Raw genomic sequence first — 13,396 nt, 5'->3', positions numbered from 1 at the left:
AAGCTTGCTTCATAGACCCAGATCCTCCTGTTCTCAACTCGGTTCTTTTTAATCGATTCATTTCTATCCTTGCAAGGTTGAGAAGAGTAAGATTCTTAATTGAGCTAAATTGATCTGTGGTTTTCCTTCCTTTGATGTGAAGGATTGCAATGATGCAGTATATGCTGATTACTGGCAAGCTATTTGATGACCTATTATTGATCACGAATTGGTCCCGTCGTGCCTAAATCAAATAATAGCTGACTGGAGGGTCTAAATACAATTCTCTCCAAGGACCAGCATACTGAGAATTTACTTAGAAGGCAGGCTTTATGAAGAATGATTCTGCACATGTTTGAGCCCTGCTGCAGGACTTCTGTGGTTACAGTATTCCGTAGAGTAATAACGCAAGCAATAATAACGTTGTCAAATTCATTGGCAGGATATTACCTCACTTTTTCCATTTAAGAACTTGATGAACACTTTGTTTTTGCTGTAAATGCCTTTATCCCCAAAATAACCTTGAACTCTAACGTGATATTATGAAGAGTTCTTTACAGAATCAGAGTACAATGCTTAGTTTAGAAGGAGACTATTTGACCCATCTAGTCTATACTGGCTCCAAGAGCAATCCAACTTGGAAATTGCCTTTTAGACACTGAGCAGGTCCTTTTAAACGAGAAGATTTTGATAGGACATGTTTATAGTAAAGGATTTACTGATATCTAGCTGTTAACTTCCAGAAAATAGATTTTTATGATCACTAAGAATTGCAGAGGTTGATTTAGAAATTCTATGTTTATTGAGCAGTCTGACTGGACATGAATATGTACCGCATAGGAACAGACCCTTCAGTACACGATGTCTGTGCTGCACACGACACCAAGATGAAATAATCATATCTGCCTCTATATCATTCTAATCTTTCATACCAAAAATGGGTGCCAAGTTTGAAATTTATTTTGAATTTCATGTTGACTTGGAGAAACGCTTATCATTTCTGCACTCCCTCTACTTCCAAACCTGGCATTGGTTATGACTGTCTGGAAAATGTTTACTTAACTGGACGATCCATGTATATAATCTGTCAACAAATTGTATTTGCATGCAGACAGTTGCATCTATTTATGGATGGAAGAGACTGGGAAATGGGGCGGGCATCATTTGCTATTTAGGTAGAGATATGAAATGGCAAGGGTAAGAAGTCATTGGTGTCAAATGGGGACTTCAACAGTAGCCCATCTGTAGTTTTAGATATGTAGTACATATTATAAATTGATGTGCTTGTAGGAAAGACTCTACAATTGTGGATAATCCTAATCAGTTTTGAGATTGAATTCATAGTTGATTTCAAATGGCTTCCTTGAGCAATATATTGAACCACAGGGCAGGCATTTTGGATCTGCATTGTGTAATGAGATGGGATTAATCTTTTATTAATCCAGGAACGTAATCATACTATGTTAGAATTTCAAATTTAGTTTCAGTGCAAAACTCCTGATGCCTGTGTCTTAAAGTTTAAAAGGAGGTATTTGCATTACTATGAAGACGGTCAATTAGGACTGTACAGCAGAGAAACAGATTCTTCACCCCACCACATCTATGCTGACCTTTTTGCCCAATTACACAAATCTCTTTTGCCTACATCAGGTCGATATCTTCTACATCTTGAATCTAAAAGCCTCTCCAATTTAGTGATTGTATCTTATTCCATTTCCTCTAGCAGAAAGTTCAAGATATAAACCAGTTTAAAAATAACTTTCCCCACAAATCCACTGTAAAATTCCTGCCTTTGCCTTAATCTGTGCCCTCCTTTTGAAATCTTTCCTATGGGAAAAAATATTTTATCTACTCTTCCTTTGATTCTGCATTTTATATATATCTGTCTGGTAACCTCTCTGCCTCCATTACTCCAAGGAAAATGAGCACAGCATCCTCCTCGGAATTGAAATCCTCCAATCCAGGCAACATCCTGGTGAATCTCCCCAGCATAAGCACATCCTTCCCATATACAGTGGTGAGCAGGAATGTTCACGTCACTCCAAGTATGGCAGAACGGGTGTTTTTATCAAGTTTTAACCTGATATCTTGGCTCTTATATTTCATTGGCTCAATTAGACTGGAAAATAGATTAAAGGATAAATTGGGGAGGGCAAACAGATTTCATAAATCTCAAAAGGTATTCCAGAGACGGAGAGCTTCACCAGAAGGATTCATTGTTTGTGGCAAGCTAAAGAAGTTAATGGAATCAAATTGAAATAAAAAGCACATTGATGAGAAAGCCTATGGTAAGCCAGAGAATTGGGAAATCTTTGGAAATTAAAAGATGCAAATTTATAAATCTCAATTTTATGAAAGCCAGCTGGTAATTTATAAACAGTCAGTAAGTTTGTATATAGGTAGTTATAAAGGAGTAAATAAAGGCCCACTCCCCTGACATCATCAATCTGAAGAAGGGTCTCGACCCAAAACGTCACCCATTCCTTCTCTCCAGAGATGCTGCCTGTCCTGCCGAGTTACTCCAGCTTTTTGTGTCTGCCTTTGATTTAAACCAGCTTCTGCAGTTCTTTCCTATGCATAAATTAAATGTCTGTCCCTTAGAAGATGAGATACAGGAACCTGGCAGCTTCTAAATACTTTTGGTCTTCATTGGAGGGAGGAACTTAATGTGTATTGCTAAAAAATATGCAAGGCAATTTTGAATCTGAAGGCTGACAAGTTTCTTACTGGCATTTAATGATCTTGAAGGAATTGGCTACAGAGATTATGGATGTGTTGATTTGCAATCTACCAACATTCTCTGAATGCTGATTGAAGTTCCCAGAGAATTGGGGGAAGCAAATTTAACACCACTGTTCTAGAAATGAGGCTGTAAGGCAGTGAAGAGACTTTCTCAGTTGACCTTTTATCTGTCACTGAAGGAAAATATGGAATCCATTAAGGAGGCATTGGCAAGACTATTTTTATACACTACTTGAAATAACAATCTTGAAAGAATAAAACCTTGATTATTTGAATAACTTGTGGAAGGAAAATTGTTTGACAAAGTTGGTGTATTCTTTGAATATTTAATAAATAAAGAAGAATTAATATGTGCAGTGTTTTTGGATTGGAGTTCCGTGGGGGTGATTGACGAGGATAGGGAAGTGACTTATAGAAATGTCAGGAAATTGGAGTTGGAGAATAAGATTTGCCATGAAAGGACAAAGTGTTGGAATAACTCAGCAGATGAGGCAGTATCTCTGGGAACCCTTAAATATACCTGGACTATCTCTGACATCTCCCTCCCGTTTCTGGACCTCACCATCTCCATCACAGGAGAAAAACTAGTGACGGACATTTATTACAAGCCCACTGACTCGCACAGCTATCTGGACTACACTTCTTCCCACCCGGTCCCCTGCAAAAAGTCTATCCCCTACTCCCAATTCCTCCGTCTACGCCGCATCTGCGCCCGGGATGAGGTGTTTCAGACTAGGGCTTCCGAGCTGTCCTCGTTTTTCAGAAAACGGGGCTTCCCCTCCTCCATTATAGATGAGGCTCTCACTAGGGTCTCTTCTACATCCCGCAGCTCCGCTCTTGCTCCCCATCCCCCCACTCGCAACAAGGACAGGATCCCCCTCGTTCTCACCTTCCACCCCACCAGCCAGCGGATCCAACATATCATCCACCAACATTTCCGTCACCTACAACAGGACCCCACCACTGGCCATATCTTCCCATCCCCTCCCCTCTCTGCATTCCGCAGAGACCGTTCCCTCCGCAACTCCCTGGTCCACTCGTCCCTTCCTACCCAAACCACCCTAACCCCGGGCACTTTCCCTTGCAACCGCACGAGATGCAACACCTGTCCCTTTACCTCCCCCCTCAACTCCATCAAAGGACCCAAACATTCTTTCCAGGTGAGACAGAGGTTCACCTGCACCTCCTCCAACCTCATCTATTGCATCCGCTGCTCTAGATGTCAACTTATCTATATCGGCGAAACCAAGCGCAGGCTCGGCGATCGCTTCGCTGAACACCTGCGCTCGGTCCGCATTAACGCAACTGATCTCCCGGTGGCCCAGCACTTTAACTCCCCCTCCCATTCCCAGTCTGACCTCTCTGTCATGGGCCTCCTCCAGTGCCATAGTGAGGCCCGCCGGAAATTGGAGGAGCAGCACCTCATATTTCGCCTGGGCAGTTTGCGGCCCGGTGGTATGAACGTCGACTTCTCCAACTTCAGATAGCTCCTCTGTCCCTCCCTTCCCCCCCTCCTTCCCAGATCTCCCTCTATCTTCCTGTCTCCACCTATATCCTTCCTTTGTCCCACCCCCGACATCAGTCTGAAGAAGGGTCTCGACCCGAAACGTCACCCATTCCTTCTCTCCCGAGATGCTGCCTGACCTGCTGAGTTACTCCAGCATTTTGTGAATAAATCGATTTGTACCAGCATCTGCAGTTATTTTCTTATATCTCTGGGAACATGGATAGGTAATGTTTTGGGTCAACCAAACCCGAAAGGTCACCTATCGCATGTTCACCAGTGATGCTGCCTGACCTGCCGAGTTACTCTAGCACTTTGCAACATTTTGTGTACAAACCAGCATCTGCACTTTGTTTCTAAGATTTGCCAAGATCCTATTAAGTGGCAGAACAGGTATGCAGAGACTAATTGCCATCTATTCCTCCATGTGGACTGGAATAGCCACACATGCTGTGATTACTCGAGCAAGTGACAGGTTAGATATTCCTGCATTGACGACATGTCTTCCTTGCACTCAAATATTTGGAGACTCAAGTCTGCAGATGCTGATATCTTGAGCAACACAATCTGATGAAGGAACCAGGTGGGTTGAGCAACATTTGTGGCGGGTGGGGAGAATGAAATGGCCTTTTCAGGTTGAAATTCTGTATCTGGACCTAAAATGTTAACCATTCCAAACACATGCTGCTTGACCCGCTGAGTCTCTCCAGAAGATTGTTACTCAAATCCTTCCTCCATCTGGCATGTAAGGAATACGTAGCAAGTCTTCACTACCTGGATGAATACAGCTCCAACAGCTTGCAAAATTCAATGTCGTTGGAAGTTTGTCTGCTTGATTTTGGCATTGCATCTACTACCCTAAGTATTTATCTTCCATCAGTGCCGAGTGCCTCTATGCAATACACCTTCAGTCACTCACTGAGACCTCCAACCTGTGGCTCTGCTTCTGGAAGGCCAGGGGAATGCTGCCATCTAGAGGTCAAGTTGCACACCACCTTTGAAATGTGTAATTGTTCCTTCATTATTTTTAATCTATTTACCAGAACTTCCCACAACGGCACTGTGCAGGTACCTGCGTCAGGGGGACTGGTGGTTCAAGGTGGTGGATCACATTGGACCACCTGTTCCAATCTATTGCTTTCTATTTATCCCAGGTGATGCCCACTTATGAACTGCCATACCATTCAGAGTCCGTCCCATCTGGCATGATACCTCACAACACAAGAGTATGTTTTCTTTGTCTATGGTTTCTATGTAACTCAGCGGGTCAGGCAGCATCTCTGGAAAACATGGATAGGTGACGTTTCACAGAGTGCTGGAGTAACTCAGCGGGTCAGGCAGCATCTCCGGATGACACGAAGCTGGGGGGCAGTGTTGGCTGTGAGGAGGCTGCTAGGAGGCTGCAACGTGACTTGGATAGGTTAGGTGAGTGGGCAAAGGCATGGCAGATGCAGTATAATGTGGATAAATGTGAGGTTATCCACTTTGGTGGCAAGAACAGGAAAGCAGATTATTATCTGAATGGTAGCCGATTAGGAGAAGGGGAGATGCAACGAGACCTGGGTGTCGTGGTACACCAGTCATTGAAAGTAGGCATGCAGGTGCAGCAGGCAGTGAAGAAAGCGAATGGTATGTTGGCATTCATAGCGAGGGGATTTGAGTATAGGAGCAGAGAGGTTCTGCTGCAGTTGTACAGGGCATTGGTGAGACCACACCTGGAGTATTGTGTACAGTTTTGGTCTCCTAATCTGAGGAAAGACATTCTTGCCATAGAGGGAGTACAGAGAAGGTTCACCAGATTGATTCCTGGGATGGCAGGACTTTCATATGAAGAAAGACTGGATAGACTCGGCTTGTACTCGCTGGAATTTAGAAGATTGAGGGGGGATCTTATAGAAACTTACAAAATTCTTAAGGGGTTGGACAGGCTAGATGCAGGAAGATTGTTCCCGATGTTGGGGAAGTCCGGAACAAGGGGTCACAGTTTAAGGATAAGGGGGAAGTCTTTTAGGACCAAGATGAGAAAGTTTTTTTTCACACAGAGTAGTGAATCTGTGGAATTCTCTGCCACAGAAGGTAGTTGAGGCCAGTTCATTGGCTATATTTAAGAGGGAGTTCGATGTGGCCCTTGTGGCTAAAGGGATCAGGGAGTATGGAGAGAAGGCAGGTACGGGATATTGAGTTGGATGATCAGCCATGATCATATTGAATGGCGGTGCAGGCTCGAAGGGCCGAATAGCCTACTCCTGCACCTATTTTCTATGTTTTTAGAACATGGATAGGTGACGTTTCACAGGGCCAAATTGCCTCCTCCTGCACTTATTTTCTATGTTTTCTATGTTTGTATATGGTGTAAAGATTGCACTCTCATTGTACAGGATAGGTTAACTGGTCTCTGTAAAGTGCCCTGAGTAGTTTGTGACCTATTAACAGAATAGTCAGACAACCAAAATCGTTTAACCTCTTTATTCTACTCACCCAGGTGGGAGAGAGAGACTACACTAGCTTCCTGAGCGTTTCTGAACGCTCCGGTATCTAGGTTCTCTCCCACCTGGGTGAGTAGAATAAAGAGGTTAAACGATTTTGGTTGTCTGACTATTCTGTTAATAGGTCACGAACTACAACAATGTGGCTAGTGGATGAGAAACTGGAATAGCAGAACTAATGTGAATGGGTGATCGATGGTCAGCATGAACTCAGTGAGCCAAAGGGCCCATTTCCATGCTATATAGTATTTTTAAAGAAAAGCATTGCAACAGATAAATTATAGAAAACATCAAGTTTGAACTCGTGCACTATATTTCCATCAATTCTCAGCAATATAAGAACATGTAGTACTGCACTGGAGCAGGCACATTGGTCCACAATCTATACTGGACATGATGCCAACACCATCTTGTCTACCAACACATAATCCATATCTGTCCATTCCTTGCATATCCATACCTGTCCCAACAAAGATCCATGCAAAACCTCACTAGTCAGGCACCCAGCCTGAATATTGTCCTTCCACTGGAACCCTGTTGTCAGAGCAAAATGGACGGCCACGCAGAGTTGGTGTTGGAAGTCATGGGCGATTAATTAAAACTGGTGCGCATCAGGAGACCGGGTGATCTGAGCTAATCTGATGAGTGTCACTTTGGTATTGTTTTTATATACTCAAATGACAAAGATTACATTCATTAACAGTAAAACGAGGTCTTTATTATAGAATGAAGCTCAAAGACTTCATTAGGTAACAGAATAAGATGATTATCCATTTCTAACTTTGTTAACAGTAGATTCAATCTTCTGTTACAAGGATGGGTATACACTATAGCCTACTCAATGAAGTTTCTGAAACTAGGGTATTGTCTTAATTAGGGCAGCACAGTGGTAGAATTTCTGCCTTACTGTGCCAGAGACCCGGGTTCGATCCTGACTATGGGTGCTTGTCTGTACAGAGTTTATGTTCTCCCTGTGACCTGCATGCATTTTCTCCAGATGCTCCAGTTTCCTCCCACACTCCAAAGACTTGTAGGTTTGTAGGTTAATTGGCTTGGTATTATTGTAAATTGTCCCTAGTACGTAGGATAGTTGTTAGTGTGTGGGGATCACTGGTTGGCGCAGACTCGGTGGGCCGAAGGGCCTATTTCTGTGCTGTATCACTGAACTAAAACTAAATTAGGTAACAAACAGAATAAGATGATTATCCACATGTCTCTTTGTTAACAGTAGATCCAATTTTCTATTACAACAATGGGTAAACGCTATAACATAATCAATGAAGTTCCTGAAGCTTGGGTGTCGTCACTGCTGCATTCCCTACCACTACTTTTCGGCTTTGCGGCTCCACATTAGCACAATCCACATCCCTATTTACTCGTTATTAGCCCTCGCTATTATTTCCCCTACAGCACCTGTCTTCTGTTGGTAAACTAGTTCTGAATCAATTTGGCCATCACTGTTAATCCTGTACACGTTAATCTTCTAGATAAGCATACTATGGGGGACTTTACAAAAATTCATGTAACGAACATCCTCCACCTCATTCCCTCCGTAACTCCCTGGTCCACTCGTCCCTTCCCACCCAAACCACCCACTCCCCGGGCACTATCTCCTGCAACCACAGGAGATGCAACACCTGTCCCTTTACTTCCCCCCTCAACTCCATCCAAGGACCCAAACAGTTTCTAGGTGAGACAGAGGTTAACCTGCACCTCCTCCAACCTCATCTATTGTATCCGCTGCTCTAGATGTCAACTTCTCTACATCGGCGAGACCAAATACAGGCTCGGCGATCGTTTCGCTCAACACCTTCGCTCAGTCCGCCTTAACCAACCTGATCTCCCGGTGGCTAAGCACTTCAACTCCCCCTCCCACTCCCAGTCTGACCTTTCTGTTTTGGGCCTCCTCCAGTGCCATAGTGAGGTCCAACGGAAATTGGAGGAACAGCACCTCATATTTCACTTGGGCAGCTTGCAGCCCAGCGGTATAAGCATTGACTTCTCCAACTTTAGATAGTTCCTCTGTCCCACTCTTCCTCTCCCCTTCCCAGTTCTTCCACTGTCTTCCTGTCTCCACCTATATCCTTTCTTTGTCCCGTCCCCCCCTGACATCAGTCTGAAGATGGGTCTCGACCCGAAACGTCACCCATTCCTTCTCTCCAGAGATGCTGCCTGACCTGCTGAGTTACTCCAGCATTTTGTGATACCTCCTCCACCCCATCGATCACCTTCATCGCTCAAAACTCTATCAAGGTAGTAAGACACTATCTGCCGTTTACAAAGCCATGCTGACTATCCCTGATAAGAATAGAATAGAATAGAATGACCTTTATTGTCATCCAAAAACATGTTACCCACAGTCAACAATGAGAGGCAATAAAAGAAAGCAATAAAACACACAATCACAAAAACCAACATACAACAAAACAATTAATCCATTACCCTCCAAATGGGAGTAAATCCTATCATAACATCCTCCCTGAGCTTTCCCACCACTGACGTGAGGCACACCGGCCTATAATTCCCTGGATTCACTCTACTTCCCTTTTTAAATAAATGGACAACATAAAAATTTTCCCCAGTCCTCCTAGACCTTACCTCTGGTGAGTGAAAACTCAGATTGTCATCAAAGGTCCTGCAATCTCCTCTCTTGCCTCTCTCAATAGCCTGGGAAAGCAGTGGAGGCCAATTCACTGGATGTTTTCAAGAGAGTTGGATTTGGCTCTTGGGGCTAAGGGAATCGAGGGATATGGGGGAAAAAGCCTGAACAGTGTACTGATTTTGGATGATCAGCCAATGATCATATTGAATGGCGGTGCTGGCTCAAACGGCCGAATGGCCTACTCTTGCACCTATTTTCTATGTTTCTTCAAGAGCCCCATCACTGCCTCCTCCTTAATCTCAAACTGCCTATGGAGGAACTGAAGGAAATCCACATTAGGCAGGAAATGGTTTTGGGTAGACTGATGGGACTGGAGGCTGATAAATCCCCAGGGCCTGATGGTCTGCATCCCAGGGTACTTAAGGAGGTGGCTCTAGAAATAGTGGAAGCATTGGAGATCATTTTTCAATATTCTATAGATTCAGGATCAGTTCCTGTGGATTGGAGGATAGCAAATGTTATCCCACTTTTTAAGAAAGGAGGGAGAGAGAAAACGGGTAATTATAGACCAGTTAGTCTGACATCAGTGGTGGGGAAGATGCTGGAGTCAATTATAAAAGACGAAATTGCTGAGCATTTGGATAGCAGTAACAGGATCATTCCGAGTCAGCATGGATTTACGAAGGGGAAATCATGCTTGACAAATCTACTGGAATTTTTTGAGGATGTAACTAGGAAAATTGACAGGGGAGGTGGATGTGGTGTACCTCGACTTTCAGAAAGCCTTCGACAAGGTCCCACATAGGAGATTAGTGGGCAAAATTAGGGCACATGGTATTGGGGGTAGGGTACTGACATGGATAGAAAATTGGTTGACAGACAGAAAGCAAAGAGTGGGGATAAATGGGTCCCTTTCGGAATGGCAGGCAGTGACCAGTGGGGTACCGCAAGGTTCGGTGCTGGGACCCCAGCTATTTACGATATACATTAATGACTTAGACGAAGGGATTAAAAGTACCATTAGCAAATTTGCAGATGATACTAAGCTGGGGGGTAGTGTGAATTGTGAGGAAGATGCAATAAGGCTGCAGGGTGACTTGGACAGGTTGTGTGAGTGGGCGGATACATGGCAGATGCAGTTTAATGTAGATAAGTGTGAGGTTATTCACTTTGGAAGTAAGAATAGAAAGGCAGATTATTATCTGAATGGTGTCAAGTTAGGAGGAGGGGGAGTTCAACGAGATCTGGGTGTCCTAGTGCATCAGTCAATGAAAGGAAGCATAAGAAAATAACTGCAGATGCTGGTACAAATCGATTTATTCACAAAATAAATGAAAGGAAGCATGCAGGTACAGCAGGCAGTGAAGAAAGCCAATGGAATGTTGGCCTTCATAACAAGAGGAGTTGAGTATAGGAGCAAAGAGGTCCTTCTACAGTTGTACCGGGCCCTAGTGAGACCGCACCTGGAGTACTGTGTGCAGTTTTGGTCTCCAAATTTGAGGAAGGATATTCTTGCTATGGAGGGCGTGCAGCGTAGGTTCACTAGGTTAATTCCCGGAATGGCGGGACTGTCGTATGTTGAAAGGCTGGAGCGATTGGGCTTGTATACACTGGAATTTAGAAGGATGAGGGGGGATCTTATTGAAACATATAAGATAATTAGGGGATTGGACACATTAGAGGCAGGAAACATGTTCCCAATGTTGGGGGAGTCCAGAACAAGGGGCCACAGTTTAAGAATAAGAGGTAGACCATTTAGAACGGAGATGAGGAAGAACTTTTTCAGTCAGAGAGTGGTGAATGTGTGGAATTCTCTGCCTCAGAAGGCAGTGGAGGCCAGTTCGTTGGATGCTTTCAAGAGAGAGCTGGATAGAGCTCTTAAGGATAGCGGAGTGAGGGGGTATGGGGAGAAGGCAGGAACGGGGTACTGATTGAGAGTGATCAGCCATGATCGCATTGAATGGCGGTGCTGGCTCGAAGGGCTGAATGGCCTACTCCTGCACCTATTGTCTATTGTCTATTGTCTATATCGGTATTCTACAAACTTATTTCACTCTCCTCCAGTTCCTTCTAAGTGAAAGCAGATGCCAAATACTTATCTCTCCTACATCCCTGGACTCATAGCACAAATTCTCTTGATCTTGAGTGGCCTTCCTTTTATTCTGGTTCCCATCTTGTTTTTAATACGGGTATATTGTTTTTAATTTGAGACTTTCTTTAATCTGACTTACCAAAGCCACTTTGTGGCCCCTTTTGGCCCTGCTAATTGCCCACTTGAGTTCTTACTTTTCCTTGTCGACCTCAAAGCCCTGCGCATGTGCTCCTATTGACCAAATTTACAACCTTTGGTCGTCAAAGGTTCCTTTACTTTGCCATCGTTATCTCTCCTTAGGGGAACATGCCTGTTCTGAACAATCAATTGCCTTTAGTTTTTATGCACCACACATATGGAACAAACTCCCAGAAAACTGCAGGTCTGCTGCAACTCTCAGTTCTTTTAAATCGAGGCTGAAGACTTTTCTGTTTGATGCTGACTTTTATTAAATCAAATTAAATTATTCATTTCTTACACTGCACTATAACTTTTATTCTTGTATTTTATACCTGTCTTATTTTATTTTAGTTTGTTTTTATTTTCTATTCTCTTTAATGACTTTTTAATTGCTTTTAACTGCTCTTTAATGTTTTATGTAAAGCACTTTGAATTGCCCTGTTGCTGATTCCGTCGAGTCCGTCTTCACCTTCTCCATCATGGTCTGGTTTGGCTCAGCCACCAAGCACGACATCCGGAGGCTGCAACGGATCGTTTGCACAGCTGAGAAGGTTGTTGGCTACAACCTTCCCCCCATTGACGAACTGTACACTGCAAGGACCAGGAAGTGAGCGGGCAAGATCATCTCTGACCCCTCTCACCCTGGCCACAAACTCTTTGAAGCACTTCCCTCTGGAAGGTGACTCCGGACTGTCAAAGCAGCCACAGTCAGACATAAAAACAGCTTTTTTTCCACGAGTGATAGTTCTACTCAATAACCAAAGTCTGTAGTCTCTTTTTTGCTCTGATTTATTTTCACCCACATGTTTAGACCGTAATGTTGTGTCCTTAATGTTTTGATGTGGTTATGCTTCTTAATTGTTAACTATGTTTGTGTTGTCATTTGTGAGCGTATACATTCCATGTATATGCACATACTTGGCCAATAAACGTATTCATTCATTCATTCAAGTTTAGAACACTGCAGGAGGAATTTTAGTTATGAAACTGTAGATGGTTAATAGGGAAGTTGTGGAAAATTGGATGGGAAAAGTGCCTGAAGGGATCTGGCTTGGTGAGTGCACCCAGAGCTGCATTGGAGCCCAACAAATCCACGCTGTAATTTTGTATTTTAACAATGCTGGTGGAAATTGGATTAATTATACAATGAGGCAGAATAAAATGAGGATGTTTAAATTTCTGATATTCCATTTTAACAAGCTTAAAAATTTGTATGTCTTGAAACCTATGATTTTTAAAGTCAGCATCAGATATTTAGGAAGCGGCAATCATAAAGAGAAATTCACGCTTAAGTCTTTTTTACTTGGCCTACACAGACGGGGTCTTGTGCCCCTGACAGCTGACAACTTTGAAAGACTGATTAGAAACACGCATAGCTGTAATTTAAGGGCACTGACAATTTGTGGTAAAAGTGAAAATTGATTAAGAAAGGGTGAATGACAGGAAGAAGCTAGCTTTGTTAATGGAGTTGTCAGGGTGAGCCCATCACTACATGGCTCGGTGTTGGAAATCCTGTTGGTAATTTTTAATGCAAGCTACCAGATCTTTCTGCCCCAGACAGCCTCGATTCATTGCAGTTTGACTACCATTGCAACAGGTCCGTGGCAGATGCCATCTCCCTGGTCATTTGGCTCATTGCTGGAACATCTAGATAACAAGGACTCCTATGTCACATTACCATAAGTTCATATGTTATAGGAGCCCATTTGGCCCATCAAGTTTATTTGCCATTCAACCATGGGTGATCTATCTTTCCCTCTCAACCCCGTTCTCCCGCCTTCTCCCCATAACCCCTGACAACCTTGCTAATC

General features: G+C 43.4%; 1 protein-coding gene across 4 annotated transcripts in view; it reads left to right on the top strand.

Moving 5' to 3' along the window:
• LOC144593807 (sodium/calcium exchanger 1-like) overlaps positions 1 to 13,396 on the top strand; it is a 220,723-nt gene that overhangs the window by 72,012 nt on the left and 135,315 nt on the right. The gene's annotated exons all lie outside the window — the stretch shown is intronic.

This window comes from Rhinoraja longicauda, chromosome 5 (assembly GCF_053455715.1).
Source record: "Rhinoraja longicauda isolate Sanriku21f chromosome 5, sRhiLon1.1, whole genome shotgun sequence".
Taxonomy (NCBI): Eukaryota; Metazoa; Chordata; class Chondrichthyes; order Rajiformes; family Arhynchobatidae; genus Rhinoraja; species Rhinoraja longicauda.
The sequence above is the reverse complement of the archived record's forward strand: the minus strand, read 5'-3'. Positions and strand labels throughout refer to the sequence as shown.